Genomic DNA, 21491 nt, shown 5'->3' on the forward strand with positions numbered 1-21491 from the left:
CAAAACCATAGAAGGTACAACACCAAGAGGGAATTCTAATGTAAATTATGGACTTTCATTAATAACATTGCATCAATATTGGCTCACCAAGTATAACAAAATTGGCCAGGCCTGGTGGCTCACACCTGTAATCCCAGCACTTTGGGAGGCCAAGGCGGGCTGATCACTTGAGGCCAGGAGTTCAAAAGCAGCCTGGCTAACATGGTAAAACCCTGTCTCTACTATTACAAAAATACAATAATTAGCTGGGCATGGTGGTGCACCTGTAATCCCAGCTACTCGAGAGGCTGAGGCCCAAGAATTGCTTGAACCTGGGAGGCAGAAACTGTAGTGAGCTGAGATTGTGCCACTGCACTCCAGCCTAGGCAACAGAGCAAGACTGTTTCAAAAAGAAAAAAAGCTGTAACAAAAATATCCTATCAATGCATGATGTTAAAAATAGGGGAGGCCAGGCCTAGTGGTTCATGCCTGTAATCCCAGCACTTTGGGAGGCCAAGGCAGAGGATCACTTGAGCCCTTGAGTTCAAGGCCAGCTTGGGCAACAAAGTGAGACCCATCTCTACAAAAAAATTTTTAAATTAGCCAGGCGTGTTTGTGCATGCCTGTAGTCCCAGCTACTTGGAAGGCTGAGGCATGAGAATCACTTGAGCCCAGGAGTTCAAAGCTGCAGTAAGCTGTGTTTGTGCCACTGCACTCCAGCCTGGGCAACAAAGTGAGACCCTGTCTCAAAAAAAAAAAAAAAAAAAAAAAAGAAAGGAAAAGAATAGAAAGAAAAATAGGAGAAAGCACGCAGGAAGGGACAGACTGAGAATATGGGAATTCTGCACTCCATCCTCAATTCTTCTGTAAACCTAAAACTGCTCTAAAAATGTCTACTAATTGAAATAAATAAATGAATCTAGCTCTATAGTTCACATCTTACTCTAAAATACAGTCCAATTGGGTTAAAAATAAATACTTGAAAATCAAATATAAGAAGAAAACATTAAATTATTAGAAAATATTGGTAAATATTGAGTTATACAAACCTGACACTGTCAAAACACCCAACAAGTAACAAACCACAATAATTGTGTAAGGCTTAAGTTTGTGTGTGTGTGTGTGTGTGTGTGTGTGCATGCGTGTGTTTATCTGCAGGGTAAAAGCCTAGAAGAATTTACACTGAAATGTTGAAAGTTACTGGGTAAAGGGTTTTGGGTTTCAGAGGTTTTTGACGACTGTAATTATTTTGTTTTCTTAACTGAATGTTCTTTTTTTATATTGTACATGATTACTTCTGAAAAAAAAAAATAAAAGAGTATGTCGTTCCCCCCCTGCAGGGAGGCAGAGTCCAGGTGGCCACCAAGGGGCTGTTTTCACAGTCCAGGGAAAGCCAGAATGGCAGGCACGGGAGCCTTGGGAGGGGCCTCAGTCAGGCTTGCCCTTTGGCCCCAGAAAGAGCAGGGGCCTCCAGTGAAGCCCATAGAGCCCCTTGTGGGCCGTATGGGCCGCCTCCAGGCCTCCACCTCCTCCCCCAGTCATGGCCGCTCAGTGTCGTTTCACTTGGTGGTGTGGGGACACTGGGAGGCTTCCTGGGCCTCCCAACCCTCCTACCCAATTCCCAGCCCAGGCTTGGCTCTCCAGGACCCAGCTTCTAGTCCCTGTGAGGCTGGGCCACCCTGCAGGACTGCAGCTCTGGGCCCTCTGTTCTGGTGCTAGGGCCCTGGGGCCCATGAATGCAGCTCTAGCACTGAGCAGAGGCTCAGCCCGGAGGCCAGCAGTCCGCTGCAAGTTGTCTCATTTCCCCGCTGCCCTTTGGAGGGCCCAAGGCCGACCCCTCTCCTGAACTCAGCCTTTCTGGTCTGGCACTTGGCAGGGAGGCCACTTTATCCCTTGGGGGTCATGCTCTACCCGCTTTCTCTCCCACAGCCCTCGGAACAGGCAACAGGATGTATCCAGAGACCTGGCCCTCTGGACCTTAGGCCTCAGGCCAACCCTGAGTAAATCCATCTCTGAGCCACAGTCTCCTTTTCTCTATAAGGGACGCCACACCATTTTCTCCCCCCATGGCCGTGAGAGTTAACGCTAACAAGAACACAGCAGCCAGCGGGGCGTGACAGCTCACGCCTGTAACCTCAGCACTTTGGGAGGCCGATCACAAGGTCAAGCGATCAAGACCATCCTCGCCAACATGGTGAAACCCCGTATCTACCAAAAATACAAAAATTAGCTGGGTTTGGTGGCACGCGCCTGTAGTCCCAGCTACTCGGGAGGCTGAGGCGGGAGAATCACTTGAACCCGGGAGGCGGAGGTTGCAGTGAGCCGAGATCGTGCCACTGCACTCCAGCCTGGGCGACAGAGCGAGACTCTGTCTCAAACAAACAAACAAACAGCAGCCAACATTCTCCGAGGGTTTCCTAGGGCCAGGCGCGGGGCAGTCTCATGTAATTCTCAAGCAATCTTGGGAGGCAGGCACTACTGTTCATTGCCCCTCCCGATTTTAGAGACAAGAAACTAAGATTCAGAACACAAGAAACTTGCCCAAGGTCAAGGAGAAGTGGAGGCGTGGGGAGGAAACAAAGTCACCTGACACCAGAGCCCATGCCTCCAAACTCCAAGTCTGGGACTCCTGATTAAATTCCGTCTCTGTCTGCACTTTGGGAAGATTCTTTCCTCTCCTAGGCAAGTGCCCGCGGGGCCTGAGCTCTCGATAGCGGGGCCCCAGGAGCCACGTTGTGGGGTCTGCTATCCGGCCTCCCTCTGCACGCGCGACCGCCCACTTGAGCGCAGTGGCTGGAGCTGGGACTCCAGCGCAGCCCCTGAGCGCTCACGTCGACCCCTCCAATCACAAGAGGCCCTCGTGCCAGGCCCCCAGATTTGGCCAATCAGGGAAGACCTTTCCCTGTCACAGAATGGGGTCGAGGGGCCCAGGAAACAGGTAGTCCCCAGTCACAAATCATCGCGTCGCCTTCGCTGGTCCCTTTCTCTTATCGAGCCTCAGTTTTCTCTTCCATAAGCCAGGCCAGCAGTGCCCACCCCACAGGTTGGCGCCAGCTCCGTAAGGGCCCTACCACCGCGGCCGGCCAGATCCTCGGCGGGCCAGTCCTGGCGCTGCGGTCATTTAGCCTGATGACCCCTGGCCAGGTTCAGCCTCAATTGCTCCAGAGAACTCCGGACCCGTACCCCGAGCCCGGCGTCGCAGCGGCGAAGTTGATGGGCCCCGCAGGAGCCCTTGCGGTGAGAACCGAGTCCTGGAGCCCCTGGAGCCCCCGGAGCCCCCGGAGCTGCAGCCGGGGCAGCCTCCTTTCCGCCGGGCGTCCAGCGCTCTCGAGAGCCCAGAAACTCACCGCGCGCAGGAGTTGGTGCGGGCGTCCCGGGCAGGTTAGACTTCTGTGAGCCGCAGCCCCGAAACTGAGGTTGGTGTAGACCCGTCCTGGGAGCCAGGAGGTGGGACCTGTCCCCGCCAGTCCGCGAGCTCTGGTTAAGGCCAGAGCCCGTGAGGGGAGGGGCGCGGGGCGGGCGGAGAGTCAGCCGAGTGGGGGCGGCGCTCACTGGTGGTGGGACTATGGCGGGAGCGCAGCGCACCCTCTCCGGGCGGGTCTATAAATGCCATGTAAAAGCCAACCCCGCAGGGGCCTGCGCTCTTTCCCGCTTAGGTCAAGAAGACTTACTGTGAACCCTTGGAGAATTCCCAGGGCTTTGAAAAGTCCCAAGCACCCAGCAGGGCTGGCAGTTCTGAGCGCTGGCAAGGCTAAGTGGGTCAGAGGAGACCCTCGCCAAGCCGGTGACTCACTCACTCGCTCACCCTCTCTCACTCTTGATGGGCCAAGTACCTGCCATGTGCTACGGACACAGTAGAGCCAAAGGAGACGCTGCCCTCCGGGAATTTGCAGCCGCTTGCAGAGGCGGCCCCTTAGCAGCTGCGCATCCGGGTGGATAGCGGCGCTTCTGCCCGCCCAGTGCCTACCCGCCTCTCCGAGAGAAAAACAGCCCCTGGTTTTCTCTCTGCAATTCCCCTTCTCCACTCTCTCCCTTCTACTCAGTCCTGGTGCCGCAGACCCCTCCTCCTGGTTCCCAGAGATCCTGGCCAGCCCGGTCTCAGGCAAGGCCATGTAGAATGCCGGGAGTGATAATTGCGTATTGTTTCTTGACTGCAAGCCTGTGTCCAGGTGGCTCCTTCTCCTGGAACGCCCTTCCCACCACACCTGCGGCCGCACTGCTCCGTGCCCTGCTAAGCCTCACTTCTTTTGAGGCGTCCCTCTCGCTGAGTCCCGACCACCTGGCCCTCTCTCTGCTCAGTGCCTGAACACATCAGGCTTGCTGCAGCCCCTGCCTTTACCTCTCTACTTGTAGTGTTCTTTCAGAGCCTGCTCCCATATGGTATCACATATCAGATATCTGATGCAGAGCCTTAGAGAGGCTGTTCCAGGTCACACAAACTAAGGAAGTCCCTCAGCCACTCCCTGCCACATCACCCTGTTCTATTTCCTTCACAGCACTTAACTGTATATCTGATATTTCCTTGTTTCTTTGTTTGTTCATTGTCTGTCTCTCCCACTAGACTGTAAGCTCTTTGAGGACAGGAAATTTGTGAGATGTATTCACTGTTGTATCCCCAATACACAGTGATGGCTTGTAGCAGTTGCTAAATAAATGTTTGTTGAATGGCTTAATGCATGTATTTTGCTCACATAAGCCAGTATGGGCACCCAGGATTGAGGTGGCCTGTGCCTGCTGATCCACTTAGCCTACTTTCAGGCACTGTCCCCTTGTTCTTTAGGCTCCAGCCTGCAGGTCTCCCTGCTGTCCCTCATATCTGTGGAACTTCTCGACTCATAAAGTTTCCATGTGCCGTTCATCTTTGTCCAGAGAACCCCCATCATTCTTCAGGAAGTTCCTACTAAAATGCCATGACTTCAGGGAAGCTTTCCCTAGCCTCAGCCTTACTAGGACAGATTCCTCCATTATGTGATCACAGAGAGGCCTGTAATTTTTCTTCATGAACCTCTCTCAACTTTATTTATTTATTTTTTTTTGAGGTAGAGTCTCACTCTGTCACCCAGGCTAGAGTCCAATGGTGCAATCTCAGCTCAATGGACCCTCCACCTCCTAGGTTCAAGCGATTCTCCTGCCTTAGCCTCCTGAGTAGCTGGGATTACAGGCATGCGCCACCACACCCAGCTAATTTTTGTATTTTTAGTAGACGTTTCACCGGGGTTTCACCATGTTGGCCAGGCTGGTCTCAAACTCCTGACGTCAGATGATCCACCTACCTCAGCCTCCCAAAGTGCTGAGATTACAGGCATGAGCCACTGCACCCTGCCTTCAACTGCAATTTTATCACTGCTTCTGGGATTGCTTGATTAACATGTCTCTGGACAATGATGGCGAAGACTAGCTTATTCTCCTGGGAAGTCCCCAGGGCTGAATGCATGCCCTGTGTGTGGAAGGTGTGCCATACAATCTGTAGGATAACTGGCTGAGTGTTAGGGGCCTGCAATGGGAAAGTGGTGTGTTCTGAACTTGGGAGTTAAAATTGAGAAGGCAGATGGGCGACAGGAACCACTGAACAATGGCTTGGAGGTTAGACACCCCAAAAAGATGTATTAGGAAATCAGAGAAGAATCCATACTCTTAGAGGTATGGAGCAGGAGAGGAGGGAATTTTAAGCAGAAAGTGTTCTGAAATCATGTGGAAAGTAGAAAATGTACCAGATGAACTGGGGGATCTCGTTAAGAAGATTGTTGAAGGTGCCTCCTCCTGGCTTCTTCTTGCTGCTTATACTAAAATGTGAGAGAAGGGACATGAGCCAAAGGAAGGATTGTTAAATAAAAAGGAACCAGAACTTGGGTTGTGAAAATGTCCAGCTTCTCCAGATATCATATGATGCTAAAACTAACAAATGGCTTCCAGGCAAAGAGCAAATGCAGCCCAGTGCAAGGAAGATGGCCTAAAGATGAAGCCAAGAGTGTGGTCATGAGATCTTTTGTAAAATCTTCAAAGAGAACAAAGGGACACCTCAGAATATTTTGTTAAATAGTAGGATTTCTAAGAAGCTTACAGTTGTCCTTGACAGCAGTCTCAGCAGAAGCCCAAGAGAGGGAAGGGCTTTTCTCAAAGAGATGTGTGGGTTTGACAGTTGTCTAAAGGCATGAACCTCAGTGAGATCTACAGGAGACATGCAACATTTTTAAAAGAATTATATGAGCAAAACAGTGTAGACTTGGACTGAAAGGGTCAGAGACAATATAAAATGAAAAGAGACCTCTAGACTCCCCCAAATTCTGGGAGGAAGCAAGCTGAGAAACTATACGGATATGAACCTGGGCTGCATTTCATGGAAAAGAAGGGATGACTTGGGGAATAGAACAAAGAACCCAAAGGGTGGAGCCAAGAGCATGGAGAATCACTCTGGGGCCAGAGTCAGACTGAGTCCTATTCAAGAAACTTTCAGGACCCGCCCAGGAAGATTTTAGAATTGCCGTACACTAGTTACTCCTGCATGCCTCCTGTCCTTGTTCCCTTTGGAGCAGGCACGTCTACAGTGGTTATCCAATGCCTATCCCACCAGTTTATGTCAGGTGGGTGCAGGGGGGCGGCGCAGTTAATTTGTCTCTGGAATTCCTAAGTCTGTAGATTGAGAGCAACTCTACTCAAGGAGCTACACTTGAGGGAATAATACCCCAGGTGCTTCACCCACATCAAAGCCTGATTTAGATGCAGAGATTCTGGATATTGAGCTGATTCTACAGTGGGATGAGGCTTTGAGGGGATGTTTGGAGGGCGAATATATTTTGCATGTGGAAGGATGTAAGTAGTTTGTGGCCAGTAGGTGGACTGTGGTCATTTTAAAACTCTCTGATGCTCTTCCATTCAAGGAGTGGCACTTAATTCCCCTGCCTTTGAATGTAGGCTGAACGTAGTGACTTCCTTTTAACACATGAAAGATGGTGGAAGTAACTGTGTGATTTCCGAATCCATCCTTTCATAGACCAGATAGAGAAGCTGAGGCTTGAGGTCAGACAGTGGCAGAAGCCAGCTTGTCCCTGTCCCAGGACTATATGATACTCTCTGAACGAGTCCCACCGAAACCCTCTTTTGCCAGTTCAGTTCACTGTGCCGGGAATGCCCTGCTTCTTGAAGCCACCAGCTGAGCCCTGCCTGTGCCCCAGGGATGGGCTTGTGCATCATCTCCTTTGGGAAGCCTGACCCCAGCCTTCTCCTTGGGAATTCCCTCACTCACAGCACAGACCACACTCTAATGCAACTATTTATATGTGTGTCTGTCTCTTTATCAACTGCAACACCTCTGAGGGCAGGGACAGGGCCTGTTTCATCTGTGTATCCCACAGCCCTGCACAGGCCCTGATCCAGGAGAGGCACCTGCAGTGACAGTGACTGGATAAGCCCTGCAGAGAGAGCCTCTGCCCGGGCTTTCCGCAGGGCCCTGGTGGCTAAGTCCTCCCAGGGAAAGCAGTGTGCACTTACACAGCCCAAGTCTGGGTAGAACAATGGGGGCTACTGCTCCAATCCAGAGGCAGATTAGGAGACAAGCCTGGCTCAGGGCTGTGTGAATGGGGGATGGGATAGACATGGGTTCTCTTTCTGTTGTATAATGATGATTCAGCTTGTTTTTGGGGAATCAGTAACTGGGACTGTGTGTACGCTGCAAAGGAAACATTAACTTGAAGGTCATAGCCTGTGGGAAATCAAAGCGGGGAGGCCAAGTGACCTGGGCTTGTTTTTGTTTTGTTTTGTTTTGTTTTAATTTTGGAGCCAGTGTTTCTCTTTATCTCCTAGGATGCCTCGTTCAGATGCTTCTACCCTGCCTCGTGAGTTACTCATGATGTCACCTGATCCCCACCCCTTAGAACCTCTCCCCAGTGGGAACCTAGAATTCAAAATGGTTTTCTCCATATTTCTCCCTTTAAAGGGCCTGCATGCAATTTTTCATGTAGAGGTGAAGGTAGGGATGAGACTTAACAGAGCTCTGTGCCACACACCAGAGCCCACCTGAGGACCTGCAGACACAGATGGAATGCTTCTGGGCCACAGAGCTTACAGCCCCGCTCCTGCCAGGTCTTCTCCAGCCCCATGCCAAATCTAACCTGGGGGTGTTGCGTGTTTGCACCCCCATGCAAACTGGCTGGTGCCAGCACCTGGCTGGCACATGGCCCCCAGAAACTCACTGTAGAGGAATAAATGAGCAAAGAGGAGGCAGGGATGGTGTCTCTACTCCAGGTGCTCGCACCTCTGTGGGGGAGATGAATGCACAGGCGGCAGATATGAAAGGTGGGAGGGGATGTGAACCATCACAGAGGTGAGACATGAAGAAAGCGGGTCTGGGTACTTCAGGCTCCACCTGGGAGATAAGGCCCAGTAAGACTGTGATGACTTTAACCAGCAAAAAATAAGAAACGTTCCAGTTGGAGAGAATGTAAGAATGATGCATTGGTGCATGGAGGTGGGGATGTGGGTTGTTTTTGAGGAATCAGGAGAAAGCATTGCAGCTGCAGGAGAGAAGCTGGCAAAGTCAGGGGTCACGAGGCCACAACATGGGGTGCAGACTGTGGGTTTCACTCTGTTGTCCAGTGGTAACAAGATGTTCTGATTTCATAGGCCAGGGCAATTTCAACAGCATTCCAGTAACTGACATTAGATTCTGATTTTCTTATTTTGCAAAGTAAAAACATCTTTAAAAAGTCAATATCCTGGAATATTATTCAGACTTAAAAAGGAAGAAAATTCTGACACACATTACAACATGGAGGAATCTTGAGTAGTTTATTCTAACTGAGTTAACCCAGCCACAATAGGACAAATGGTTCTGTTTCTATGAGGTCCCTAAAGTACTCATGTTCATAGAGACAGAAAGTGGAATGGGGGGTGCCAGGGGCCATGGGGAGGGGAGAATGGGGAGTTCATGTTTAATGGGGACAGAGTTTCAGTTGAAAAAGTTCTGGAGATGGATGGCAGTGATGGTTGCACGACAGTGTGAATGCTCTTAAAAACATAGCACTGTGCACTAAAGAATAGTTAAAATGGTAAATTTTGGGTTATGTTTATTTTACCACAATTAAAAATAATAACTTTAAAAAATCAGTTTCCATCAGCCATCACCATAATTGCATTGGAAAAGCTCATGTAGCATCAGAAAGCTGAAAGGAGCAACTGGGCCTTGTTGGAAGCTCTGTCCCTGATGGCCCTGGGCCTGGGCTGGCCACTAAGTGTGAGGAAATCACCCACCCAGGATCCAGCGCAGGCCAGAGCCTGGCACGTGCAAGACAAGTGAGCAGAACGTGGCACTGGTTGGGGAGCACAGGATGGTGCCATGGACCAGGGCCAGGGACAGCAGGGCCCTGACCCTGACCCTGACCCTGACCCTTAGCCTGAGGGCTTGGGGTGTGGAGCACTTCATGGAACCCAGAGGAGTGCAGCGTGTAGGGACTGCTTGGGAGACGCGGCAACTGTGATCATAACAGGGAGCAGGGAAGACCCGGCTCCTTCCCTCACCTCATGTCCTTCCAGGACCCTCCAATGGCTAAGTCTCTGCAAGTCAGAGGTAGAGAGGCCTGGGGCTGCAGCCCTCCCAGGTCAGACTCCAAGCACCAGGCCCCATGAAGGGTGGGGAGTGGACCAGAGGGATCCGCAGATGAGTGGCACTGTCCAGTCAGCGGAGAGCCCACCTCATGTTGCTCAGTGGAGGGAGCTCCATGTGAAGTAGCTGCAAAAGTGCTGGAAATGCTGCAGGGCAAAAAGAAGTGGTGAGGCAGCTGGAGATCAGCAGTAGCACCAGCCGCCACCACCTGAAGCTGCACGGACGCTGGGAGGGCAAAGTCACTGTGGAGCTCTGAAGTTGGAACCATCCAGGAACGGGCACCCAGGGCTGTTCAGGGGGAGCGGGGATCGAGGAGAGGCTGCTGCCATTCCTGGAGCACACACTGCGAAGTGTTTGGCTGGGAAGGGGAAGGTAACAAGAGAAGGTCATGGTGGGAACGGGGAAAGGCTGTAATGAGAGAGACTTAAGAGTGTAAAAAGCTATTGAGAAAGACTCAGCTGAGAAGGAAAAGTTGAATGTACAAGAAAGAAAGGGGAGAATCAGTAGTGTCTGTGTTTCCTAAAAACGGGGGGAAGGGAAGATGTCCAAAAGCAGATTCCGAGGTGGCTTGAACAGCATCATAACCAGAAGGAAGGAAGGGAGGGTGGGAGGATGGATGAGTGGGTAGCTAGATGGACGGTGGGGTTTCTTTACCCATGGTTCATGTTGGTACAAGATCCCCGCTCGTGGCTTTCCTTCTCTCTCTAAAGAGTGGGGTAAGGTCATCTCCTGAGGTGGGATGCAGGAGAGGGAACCTCGAGCAGTCCTTGTGGGATTGGGGAATGGGAGAGCGGTGGAAGGACCCTGGGCCATATTGAAGGCACACCTCAGTTTACAGTGGGGCCAAACTGCGCGTTTGAGACCCCAGAAGCATCAGACTACTCAAGAAGCAGGCACGGAGGAAAAGGAAACCCATCTCTGAGTTTACCCAAGACTGACCCAGATGGTTTCAGTGAAAATCAAAGGGCAGTCTTGGACTGCAGATTCTGACCTGGACGAGGAAAATGCTGGTGAATTGAGGGAAACTATCCAGGGCCCTTTAAGACCAATGAGGGTCGTGCTGGAGCAGTTGAACCGGAGACTAAAAGAGCAGACCCAGAACAGAAGGTGGAGGTGAGGAGTCTGAACGAGAGGTTCGGGTGACAACGGCTCTGTCAAAAAGAAAAAACCTTAAGCAAGTTTAAACTTGTCAGAGTTTATTTGAGAAAAAAAAAAAAAGATTTGTGAATTGGGCAGCCCTCAGAACCAGAACAGGTTCAAAGAGCTCCTGGCTGCTACACGGTCAGGCTGCATTTATGGACAGAAAGTGGAAGTGAGGCAAAAAGAACAACTTAATTGGTTGCGGCTCAGCATTGTATCTCACTTGAAGCAGCCGGCTGCCTGTTACTAACTGAAAGTCAGATATTTGTGACATGAGTATACATTTGATCCTTGGACAACGGAGGTTGGACCTGTGCGGGTCCATGTTTGCAGGATTTTTAAAATAAATACAGTCGGCCCTCCATATTGGCAGTTCCTGCATCTACAACCAAATACAAATCAAAAATACAGCATTTGTGGAATGTGAAACCTGTGTATGCAAAGGGCCAACTTTTCATATTCATGGGTTTCACAGAGGCAATTGTGGGACTTCAGTATGCACGGGTTTTGGTATCCGCAGGTGGTTCTGGAACCAATGCCTTGCAGATACCGAGAGACCACTGTGCTCCTAAGTTAGTTACATTTAGCATGAATTACTCCATATTGGCTTGGTCTGTTGGGCCCAGTAAAGGAGCTTTCTCCAAATCAGTAGCCTCCTGCAAATTTAATTTAACAACCCCTTCCTTTTGGTCAGGATCTCACCTAAGTAAGAATGTGAATAAAACTTAGGGCATCAGCGCTCCTCCCACTTACCGTCATTTTAGATATTCAGCCTCAACGTGTCATTTATTCATAGTCCTCATGATCATACTTTTGAGGAATTTTGTCATTCCAATAAAAAGATACCATTTAAGGTTTAAGAGATAGCTGCATGCAAACATTTAAAAATTTTTGAAAGAATACAATGCACCAGGAAGACTACTATTATGACTATTGGGAGCATGATACCAAGAGTTTAAAGTATGCGCCTTACCCAGGGTCCCCATGAAACAAATCAACTACAGTCGAATAGATCAAACAATACACCAAATGAAGAGTGCACCCATTTTAACCAAATAGCCTGTTTGTTGTTTTTTTGTGACTGAGTCTCTACAGTACCTGACGTATTTATTCATATGCAACAAAAAGCAACAGCACCGACTCCTCCTTGCTCAGCTGATAAGCCATCTCGCATTCCATGACTGGGCCAAATCAAAGCAGGAGTTTTGTGGGCCAGAAGTACAGCTCTATAAAAGGGACCACGAATACAATTTAAATAGGCAGTTGCATTAGGGATGTTTCTAAAGTTAATCACTAAGTGAACTAATGGATCCCTTAGATCATGTAAAGTTCTGGATTAGCAGAAAAAAAATCCAACATTTTGTATTTATGGTGAATTTCTAACTACAGAAGTATCCTTCCAAGTAAAAAAGTAGGCATAAACGAGGAAAGCTCAACACGGAAAGCGTCTCATTAAGAGAAGAGTTTAGTTCCCACGTATTGGGAAAACTGTTCATATCTAACATGTCATCTGCTTCCAGGAAAATTTCCCCATGGCCAGCTTTACCTTAAAGTCTACAACAGGTGTGCAGTTCCAGGAAACTTGAGAGGCCGTTTGAGTTGTGAGTTGTGGACCCAGCCAAGGTTCAAGGCCCCAAAGCTTGGCTGCAGTGTGGGTAGTGAGAAGAACTTGCTGTGGTGCCTACCCACAGGGTTCCAGGGCAATCTTTCTTTGATGTCTTTTCCAGAAGACCTTGTCTTCAGGTTCTAAACTGTGAGGGACTTGATTGTTCTCAGCTGGTGGATCATGGAAAGTTTCTTTTATCTGGTGAGAATATACTTTGGCATAATACATGAAAGCCTTACAGTATTTAGTTATATCAGAATTGAGGAGAGTGGGAGATACATGAGTTCTATTTTTAAGGGCACAGGCCTCCAATAACTACTACATAAAGTTTCAGTCTATGTTTTCCACTGGGAGTGAATCTGATTCCCCACAAAGCCAATGGTAGTGCCTTTGGCCAAGGCAATCCAATTGATTCAGTTGTCAATTTCAGTTTCTTAAAATGCCATTTGTTCTTTCAACTTTTCTAGAAGATTGAGGGTGATGGGGACAATGATAGTGTCATTGTGTTTGCAATACCTTGTTTAACTGCTTTAGAGTTTGTCCAGTAACATAGATTCCTCTGTTGCAGGAGATTCTTCTCCAGGGGCGCCCCAGAAAGGAAACACATTTCTAATAACATATTAGCAACTATCCTAGCATCAGCTTTCTTACATGGGAAAGCTTCTATCTGACCAGAGAACATGCAAACTATTACAGTAACATGCTGATATCCCATCAAGGGTGGAAGTTGAATGAAGTTCATCTGTAAATATTCAAATGGTTCATCATGTGGTAGAAATAAATACACCACCTGAAGCTTTCATTGTCTTCCCAGGATTATGGGTTTGACACATCAAACATTGGCTATCAACTCTTTTAGCAATTTTAGAACAATCACCCCACCAATATTTTTCGTAATTTGGATCACCGTAATGAGCTATGGAGTGCAGAGCCCTTAACAATGGAAGCTTCAAGGACTCAGAGAGGACCAAGTGGCTATCCAGGGCCTCCATGGGTCCACACTTCACGCTGAATTTACGTGTTTTCAGATACCAATTTTGTTTTTCCAAATTGGTGCACTGCACTGTTTATTAAGTAAGTCATCATAGAGGAGCTGACTTTGATCAATCTTATGGAGTTTATTGAAATTACACATCCTAAAAATTTTAGTACTGGCTGACTTAGCATGAACATCTGCCAGGGCATTCCCTTGATACTCAGGTGCAGTTTTATAAGTAGGTGTTTTGATTTTAATAATGGCAGTTTGTGATGGTAACGGGATGGCAGAAAGGAGTTCATTTACTTGGAGTTCATTTTTGATGGGGATCCCACTGGAAGTGAGAAGCCCCCTTTGTTTCCATAACATGCTGAAATTATGAAGTACTTCTAAAGTATATCTGCTATCTAAAAATATCTACTGATTTATCTTAACTACGTGACAATCTCAGGTAAAAGCAAAAAGCTCTGCAGGTTAGGCTGATTTAAATTGGGGAAGAGTTTCCTTTCCTATTAATTCATTTTGAGTGGTAACAGCATACCCCACCTGACATTTTTCTTCTGAGTTTTCAGCACAAGACTCATCAACAAACAAATGTCGCCTTGGGATTAGCTAATGGAGTGCTTCATAAAGCAGCATGCTAGACCACTGATTGAGATACCACACTCACACTGTAATCAGCCAGAGGTAGCAGAGTGCAACATCTTAGATGGAGATTGGGAGGCAAAAGGATTTCATTAGATGACAATCTACTTGCTGAAAAATGCTGAATTTGACTGGAATTTAATAAATTTTCCACAACATGTGGGGCTTGAATAAAAGTTCATTCCCTAAGACTAACTCAGGTTAAAACTCTACTGATATGGCAGCTGTGGCTACTGCTTTTAGTGGTGAGGATATGCCTCAGCTGCGGGGGCTGACTGCCAGCTGTAATGTGCAATGGGCCTATTGTTTTCCCTCATGCCTGATTGCCATGTTCATGAATGAACAAGGTGAAAAGTTTAGTGCAATTTGGAAGTCCTAAGGTTGGGACTGTGGTAAGGCCGGTTTCTGCCAGTGAGAAGCCTACTCCTGACTGCCCTCCCATGGTGCAGGTTCTGGTGCTGCATTCTTAGTGAGCTCATACAATGGTGAGATGGTTAAGGAAAAGCTTGGAACCCAGGATCTGCAGTATCCTGCAAGTCTCAGAAAACCTCTTCACTGTCTTTTAGCTATAGGCCAGGGAAAACCTTGAGTGGTTTTTATTCTTTTGGAAACCCTTTCCACAGTCAGGTCATGCCTTAGAGTGAAACTTTCTCCTTGAAAACTGAAGGCTTTCCATCAAAACTTTGTGACCTTTATGTGCAAGTTGCTGTAAGAGGTGAAGTAAGTCCATTTCAGACCACACTTTAGTGGGAGAGCAAAGCAAGAGATAATCTACACGCCAAATGAGGGGAGAATTTCAAGGAAATTGTAAGGTTGTCAAGTCCTGGTGTAATGCCTGGGAAAAATAAGGAGGAGCTTCAGGAAACCTCTGTGGCATTACAGTCCAGGTATACTTTGATTTTTCTAAGTAAAAAGCGAAAAAATACTGACTCTCTTTCTCAGCTAGAATGCTAAAGAAAGCTGGACAGGGGCTTATGACTGTGAGCCATTCTGAATCAATGGGCACATTGGACAATCAAGTGTTAGAGTTTGGTACCACAGGAAACCTTGGTATCACGATTTTATTAAGTGCTCGTAAATCTTGAACAAATCTCCCTCCTTGTGCATCCTTGTCCCTTGATTTTTTTTAACTGGTAAGATTGGAATATTACAAGGACTGATACACAGAATAAGTCCTTGTTTAATTAAATCTTCTGCAATTGATGAGAGTCCTTGAATTGCCCAGGCCTCAGTAAATATTAGGATAATTTACATAAAGGTTTAGAATGATCGATTTAGACTTTTATAGGTACCATACTTTTAACCCTTCCTATATCAGTAGAGGAAGAAGCCTATAAACATTCGGGTATTTTAGAGAGATCAAAGATATTGCAGGCCTGAGTTTTGACCTTGTCAGTTTCTGCCTGTGGAGAGCACAACAGATCTCGTTCAGGAGGTCAGGAAATTCTAACATTAACTCCTGCTCTGCAGGAAACTTCATATGCCTCTTTAGCTTAGCAGATAAGTCTTGCCCTAGTGAGTTACTAGAAGAGTGTCACATAGGAAGAAGATTCACTTTTCTGAAAATGGCCCCAGCATCAACTGGACAGGTTCCGACATGGGTACTATTGTGTCTGATTCAAAACCCCCACCACAGAAATGACCTTTCCACTTTCAGGGATTTGTCAGCTTGTTAAAAGAAAAACTTCAGCTGAATTAAATTTAAAGGAGTTTAATTGAGTGATGAATGATTCGTGAATCGGGCAGCCCCCAGAATCACAGCAGATTTGCAAAGACTGCAGAGATGCCTCAGGGTCAGAACAAATTTATAGACAAAAAAGGGAAGTGACATACAGGAATCGGAGGTGAGGTACAGAACAGCTGAACTGGCTACAGGTTGGAGTTTGCCTTATTTGAACACAATTTGAATGCTCAGCAGTGTGTGAGTGGTTGAAGTATGGCTGCTGGGATTGGCCAGGACTCAGCGACTGTTACAAATGCATACTCCTAAGTTAGGTTTTCAATCTTGTCTACCTACTAAGTTAGGTTACAGTTCATCCACAAGACTCGAATATAGAAGTATGGAGCCCTTCTCAGGCCATATTTAGTTTGCTTTAATAATTCCCCCTTTTGGTCATTTTCTCAGTTTTGAGAGATTGACCAAAACTTTAGTCATTGATGTCACTATCACCATTGTAAATGTACTTATTTTGTCTGAAAACCCACTGAGAAATAGTAGAACAGTGGGTTTTGCAAAGGTAGGAACAAGGATTGAGGGGAGGGTACCTCCTTAATGCTGGAACATCCTGTTTATAAGAGAAAAACAGACCTAGTCTGTTCTAGTCTAGGATCTGTGTCCTTCCTTAAAGTCTTAGCTCAATTATGTCACATTTAGTATAAGCAACTCCATTTTTGTTTGGTTTGGTCTGTTGGAGTCTAGTGCATGAGCTCAGTCTAAAACAATGGCCTCCTATAATTTTGTTTTTTAAAAAAAATCCCCCTTTTTGCTGGGTTCTCACTTAAGTGAGAGTGTAACCAAAACTTAGGGCCATAGCACCACTTTCAGTTACCATCATTTTGGGTTTCTGGTCTCAGCATGTCATTCAAAGCTTACAGTGTCCTCAGGGTCCCATGTTTCTTTCAGCTGGGCTCAGGAAGGACAAGGCAGCCATTCTGGTTCTCCATGAGTCCATGCTTAATTAACATCAGAGTTATATTCTCTTGAATACCAGTTGTTTTTCCAAATTAGGTGCATAGCACTGATAACTGATGGGTCATAATAGGCAATTTGAAGTAGACCATGCATTTCATTCAAATTGTATAACTAAAAAATTTCAGTATTGGCTGATTTACTGTGAAAATCTGACAAAGTATTTTCTTGATATTTAATTAATTTTTGTTCTACTTAGGTTAGCAATTTTATAACCTAGTCAGTCTTTTCATTAAAGTTCCAGGAATTCTTACCCAATTCAAATGATTCTAAAGTTATTAGAAACCTGCACTCCAGAGTGCTTTTTAGGGTCCATTTCATCCTTTCATGAGTCTCCTAAAAGACACCATATTCTAGGATTTTACGTGCTTGTGAAGTTTTCAAAAACTGCATCAGCATTAAGCAATTAACTGTGGAAATGACTTTAAATACTAATAGTCAAAGGCACAATATAAATAGTAATTTGGTTATTTCTGTGGTCTACAGTAACTTAACATAATAACCATAATTATGATTGATAGCATATACTCAGACATATTAGAATTTTAGAAATCCCATACAATTTTAGAATATACATTAATATCATTCACTAAATGTAATCTGAAGAAGGTTAAACTTTATTTCTTTGACAAGGCTTCCTATGTAATAACATATCAAATAATCCTTTTTACCTCTCTTTTGGATGCTTCAGCGGCTCTCTGTAGCATCCCAAAGTTAAGGTCAGAAAAGACTATTTTGAAGCTGAAATTTGATTTTGGAAAGCCTATCAAATATGTTAAAGGTTTAAAACACTTGGTATTATGCTTAATCAGTTTAACCATGAGGTGAGATTCTTATAAACCTTTTATCACCCTCTACAATTTTTGTAAAAGAGCAGATAAGTGCTTTAAGAAAACCATTTGTGCTTTTATTTCAATGTTCAATTTATGGAAAAACTGAATAATACCCCTTTAAATTTAGTCAATATGTTCAAACACAGAATATTTTTACCAGATTAATTTTTAGAAACCTTCCACAACTTGTTCAGACCCTTAGCTTCTTCTTATCTAATTTGAAACAATCCTTTAGCCCTCTAAACTAGGCAAAAATTTACATTTCCATCCCTTCTTATAATCTTTTACCAAAAACACATTTCACTCTCCTCACACACCTTGCATGTAAAACTATTTTTTAGTAGTTTTAATTATATGTTACAATGGTAACTCTTAGCAACTTTTACTTTTGGTGCATAAATTTCTTTTCATGAATCCTTTCACAATATACACACACCATCTACAACATGCTTGGACTTTCTGACTTGTCCTAAACATCCCTCTTTTTAAACAACTAGTTATTTTATTTTAGGACAAAAATTTACCATACGAGATCTTTTCCTATATAAAATCTCTTTTCTGTATAACCTTCTTTGCATAGCCAAGATGCATGGCTAATTCCACATGTCCCCAGGCCTTATCTAGAATCTAATGTCTCCAAAGTAGGTAAGTTGAACAATTTTCAAAAGTCAAAGCAGTTTATAACCTTAAAGTATTTAGCAAATCTAATATCTGACCTGTCTATATTAGACCAAACATCTTTATTTTATCAATAATCTTTAAAGCTGTTTTTATTTCCCAAAGATTACTAAAGTTATATAAACTAAGACATTACAGTTTTTACTTTCCTGACAAAATATTTGATTTAAGCACATATTTTTCTTTAGGCCAATTAATTAGAGCTCTCTTATATAAACATTACACACTCAACACATATATAACTACACAGGCGGAACAAAAGAAGACCCAGTAGTTTCTCAACAGGTGCTGGAGAGGATGTGGAGAAATAGGAACACTTTTACACTGTTGGTGGGACTGTAAACTAGTTCAACCATTGTGGAAGACAGTGTGGCAATTCCTCAAGGATCTAGAACTAGAAATACCATTTGACCCAGCCATCCCATTACTGGGTATATACCCAAAGGATTATAAATCATGCTGCTATAAAGGCACATGCACACGTATATTTATTGTGGCACTATTCACAATAGCAAAGACTTGGAACCAACCTAAATGTCCATCAATGATAGACTGAATTAAGAAAATGAGGCACATATACACCATGGAATACTATGCAGCCATAAAGAAGGATGAGTTCATGTCCTTTGTAGGGACATGGATGAAGCTGGAAACCATCATTCTCAGCAAACTGTCGCAAGGACAAAAAACCAAACACCACATGTTCTCACTCATAGGTGGGAACCGAACAATGAGAACACTTGGACACAGGAAGCGGAACATCACACACCGGGGCCTGTCGTGGGGCGGGGGAAGAGGGGAGGGAAAGCATTAGGAGATATACCTAATGTAAATGACAAGTTAATGGGTGCAGCACACCAACATGGCACATGTATACATATGTAACAAACCTGCACATCGTGCACATGTACCCTAGAACTTAAAGTATAATAAAAAAATAAAAAAAAGAAGACCCAGTAGTTTCTATGTCTCTTAATTGGATTACTGGGTTTAGGGTGGAGTCCTTGGAAGGACAGGGCCATGAAAGCATGCAGTTTCTAGGGCCTAATATAATAAGCAGTCACAGCTGGAAGGCAAAACCAACCTTCAAAAATTAAGGGTCTCATTTTTATACCATTTGATCTGGTATAAAGAACAGAGCCTTAGATTTTGAGAGGGATCTATCCATTTCCAATGCCTGGGGTTCCATGAAGAAAACAGGTTTTTTTTTTTTTTTCCAAAATGGGGTCTCTGGCACCTCTTATTTTTCCCAAAGAGCCCAAGGCTGTTAGAGCTTGAATATCTGCTTTTAATTAAGCTGAATTTTAACCATAGTGCTCTTTCTAAAAACTCCTTTTAAATTTCTTATTACCTGACTTTAGCCAGGCCAAATGGCCAATATTTTTGGCTTCTGAACTTTACCAATGGTAACCTTACAGATGAAACCAACAAAGCTCAACTAAGGATATGACTTAACCACAAGTGTGCTAGGTATTTTCAAAGAGGTGGTAAGCAGTTTTTACAAAACCTGGAATTTTTAAAGGTAGCTCAGAGAAAGGAAGATTTAAGAAGGGAAGCTAGAGGTTGTTCATGGACGGGAAGAAAATCAGGAAGTGGTAAAAGTCACACAGGTGTTAACTAGAAAGTACTCATTCTCTAAGCTTGGAATCAAACCCAGGCCACCAATGTGAAAGGACAAAACCTTAGCTACTGAGCTACAATACTGGGCAGTCTCCATTGCCCTTCCCAGAAGGAGTCTAGAGTAGTTAATTTTGAGCTTGCAAAGCCTTTCAACTACTCAAGATAATTTTTAGAGTTTGCTGTGACATGAACCCTAAAATTCCTGTCCCCTGGAAGGCAGAGACCAAGAGAAAGTACCACCACGAAGTTACAAGTTCAAGCTACCAAGGACATAAAACAAGATGGAGACCTAATCCAGTTTTTGTTTGTTTGTTTGTTTCAGGGAACTGCTGCAACACAAAAGAAAAAAAAATTAATGCACTCTAGTGTATTTGTTGTTTATTTGGAATGTACCACTGTAAGTTATCTTTAGTAACATTTCGCTGTTTCTGTAAGACTTTGCTGCCTCCCGGGCCTAATGTATAAGCCAGAAGGAACTTGGTTTTCCAGAAATTAAGGATCCCATTTTTACCTAAAACATTGGCTTTACTATCAGGTTTCCTAAATTAACTTAGCCAATGAATTTTTTTTCCCACCTAGACGCACAAGAAAAATGAAACAAAAGAGTAGAATACAAAAATCCCTGCAAATTTTTAAAAGCCAAATTTTACACCCCCTGCAATATTACCATTTATGACCAGTTCCTTTCTGACCCAGTCAGATGTAAGAGTCCTCTAACTGGATCCAAGCCAGTTAACTCCCAGATCAAATCCATTCCTGGACCCAGTCCAGTTTCTGTCATGACTTCCAAACCCAGCTTGGATCAGAAATTTGCTCAAAGAAACTGAGAGCTCAAAACACAAATCCATGGAGCTCCGAAATCCGAGAGAATTTACCCATGATCCCCAGCCATTCTGAGAGATCAATGGACACAAATAGGTCCTGCAGTTACCTTGCTTGTTCACTCAGTACTCCTGGGGGTCGCTAGAAGCTGTACTTTGGATCCCGCTTCTGACACCATGTTAAAAGAAAAACTTCAGCCAAATTAAATTTTAAAAAGTTTAATTGAGCAATGAACGCTTCACAAATTGGGCAGCCCTCAGAATCACAGCAGATTCAGAGAGACTCCAGGGTTGCCTCGTGGACAGAACAAATTTATAGACAAAAAAAAAAAGGAAGTGACTTGCAGAAATCAGAAGTGAGGTACAGAACTGCTGGATTGGTTACAGCTCGGCGTTTGCCTTATTTGAACACAGTTTGAACACTGAGTGGTGTATGGGTGGTTGAAGTATGGCTGCTGGGATTGGCCAGGACTCAGCGATTGTTACAGGTGCATACTCCTAAGTTAGATTTTGAATCTTGTCCGCCTATTAAGTTAGGTTGCCTTGCATCCACAAGGACTCAAACAGAGAAGTACAGAGTCCTTCTCAAGCCATATTTAGTTTGCTTTAACAGCTTATTAAAGTGGGGTTTGTGAAAGGTAAAGTAGCCCCAATATTCACCAGCATGGTACACGTTCCCTGCTTGTCTTAGCCTCTGTTTCTCATTATTTATCAAAAGGCATCACAGGCAACAGCTAGCTGGAGGGTCCCTCCTGCAGCCAGGCTGATTGTGATCTCATGGGCTCCCTCTAGTGGGCAGACCATCCCCGCTGAAAGGAGGAGGCTCCTTGGTAGACTTGGATGACTAGGCAGCCTCTCTCCCAGGGACCTGGCTGTTTGCAATGTAGGCAGACATCTTGGGGTGAA

At 45.2% G+C, this 21491-nt stretch overlaps 1 protein-coding gene across 4 annotated transcripts in view; it reads right to left on the reverse strand.

Moving 5' to 3' along the window:
- Positions 1-3527, reverse strand: part of ALDH1L1 (aldehyde dehydrogenase 1 family member L1) — a 77642-nt gene extending 74115 nt beyond the window's left edge. For 2 of the 4 annotated variants that reach the window (XM_034957277.2, XM_034957278.2), the window contains exon 1: positions 3327-3479. The gene's annotated coding sequence lies outside the window, so the exon portion shown is untranslated. Of the gene's footprint in view, positions 1-3326 lie in introns of all 4 variants that reach the window. The other 2 variants (XR_004670696.3, XM_003815231.5) reach the window with 2 other exon arrangements.
- Between the last annotated feature and the right edge of the window lie 17964 nt (positions 3528-21491).

The sequence above is a fragment of the Pan paniscus genome, chromosome 2 (assembly GCF_029289425.2).
Source record: "Pan paniscus chromosome 2, NHGRI_mPanPan1-v2.0_pri, whole genome shotgun sequence".
Taxonomy (NCBI): Eukaryota; Metazoa; Chordata; class Mammalia; order Primates; family Hominidae; genus Pan; species Pan paniscus.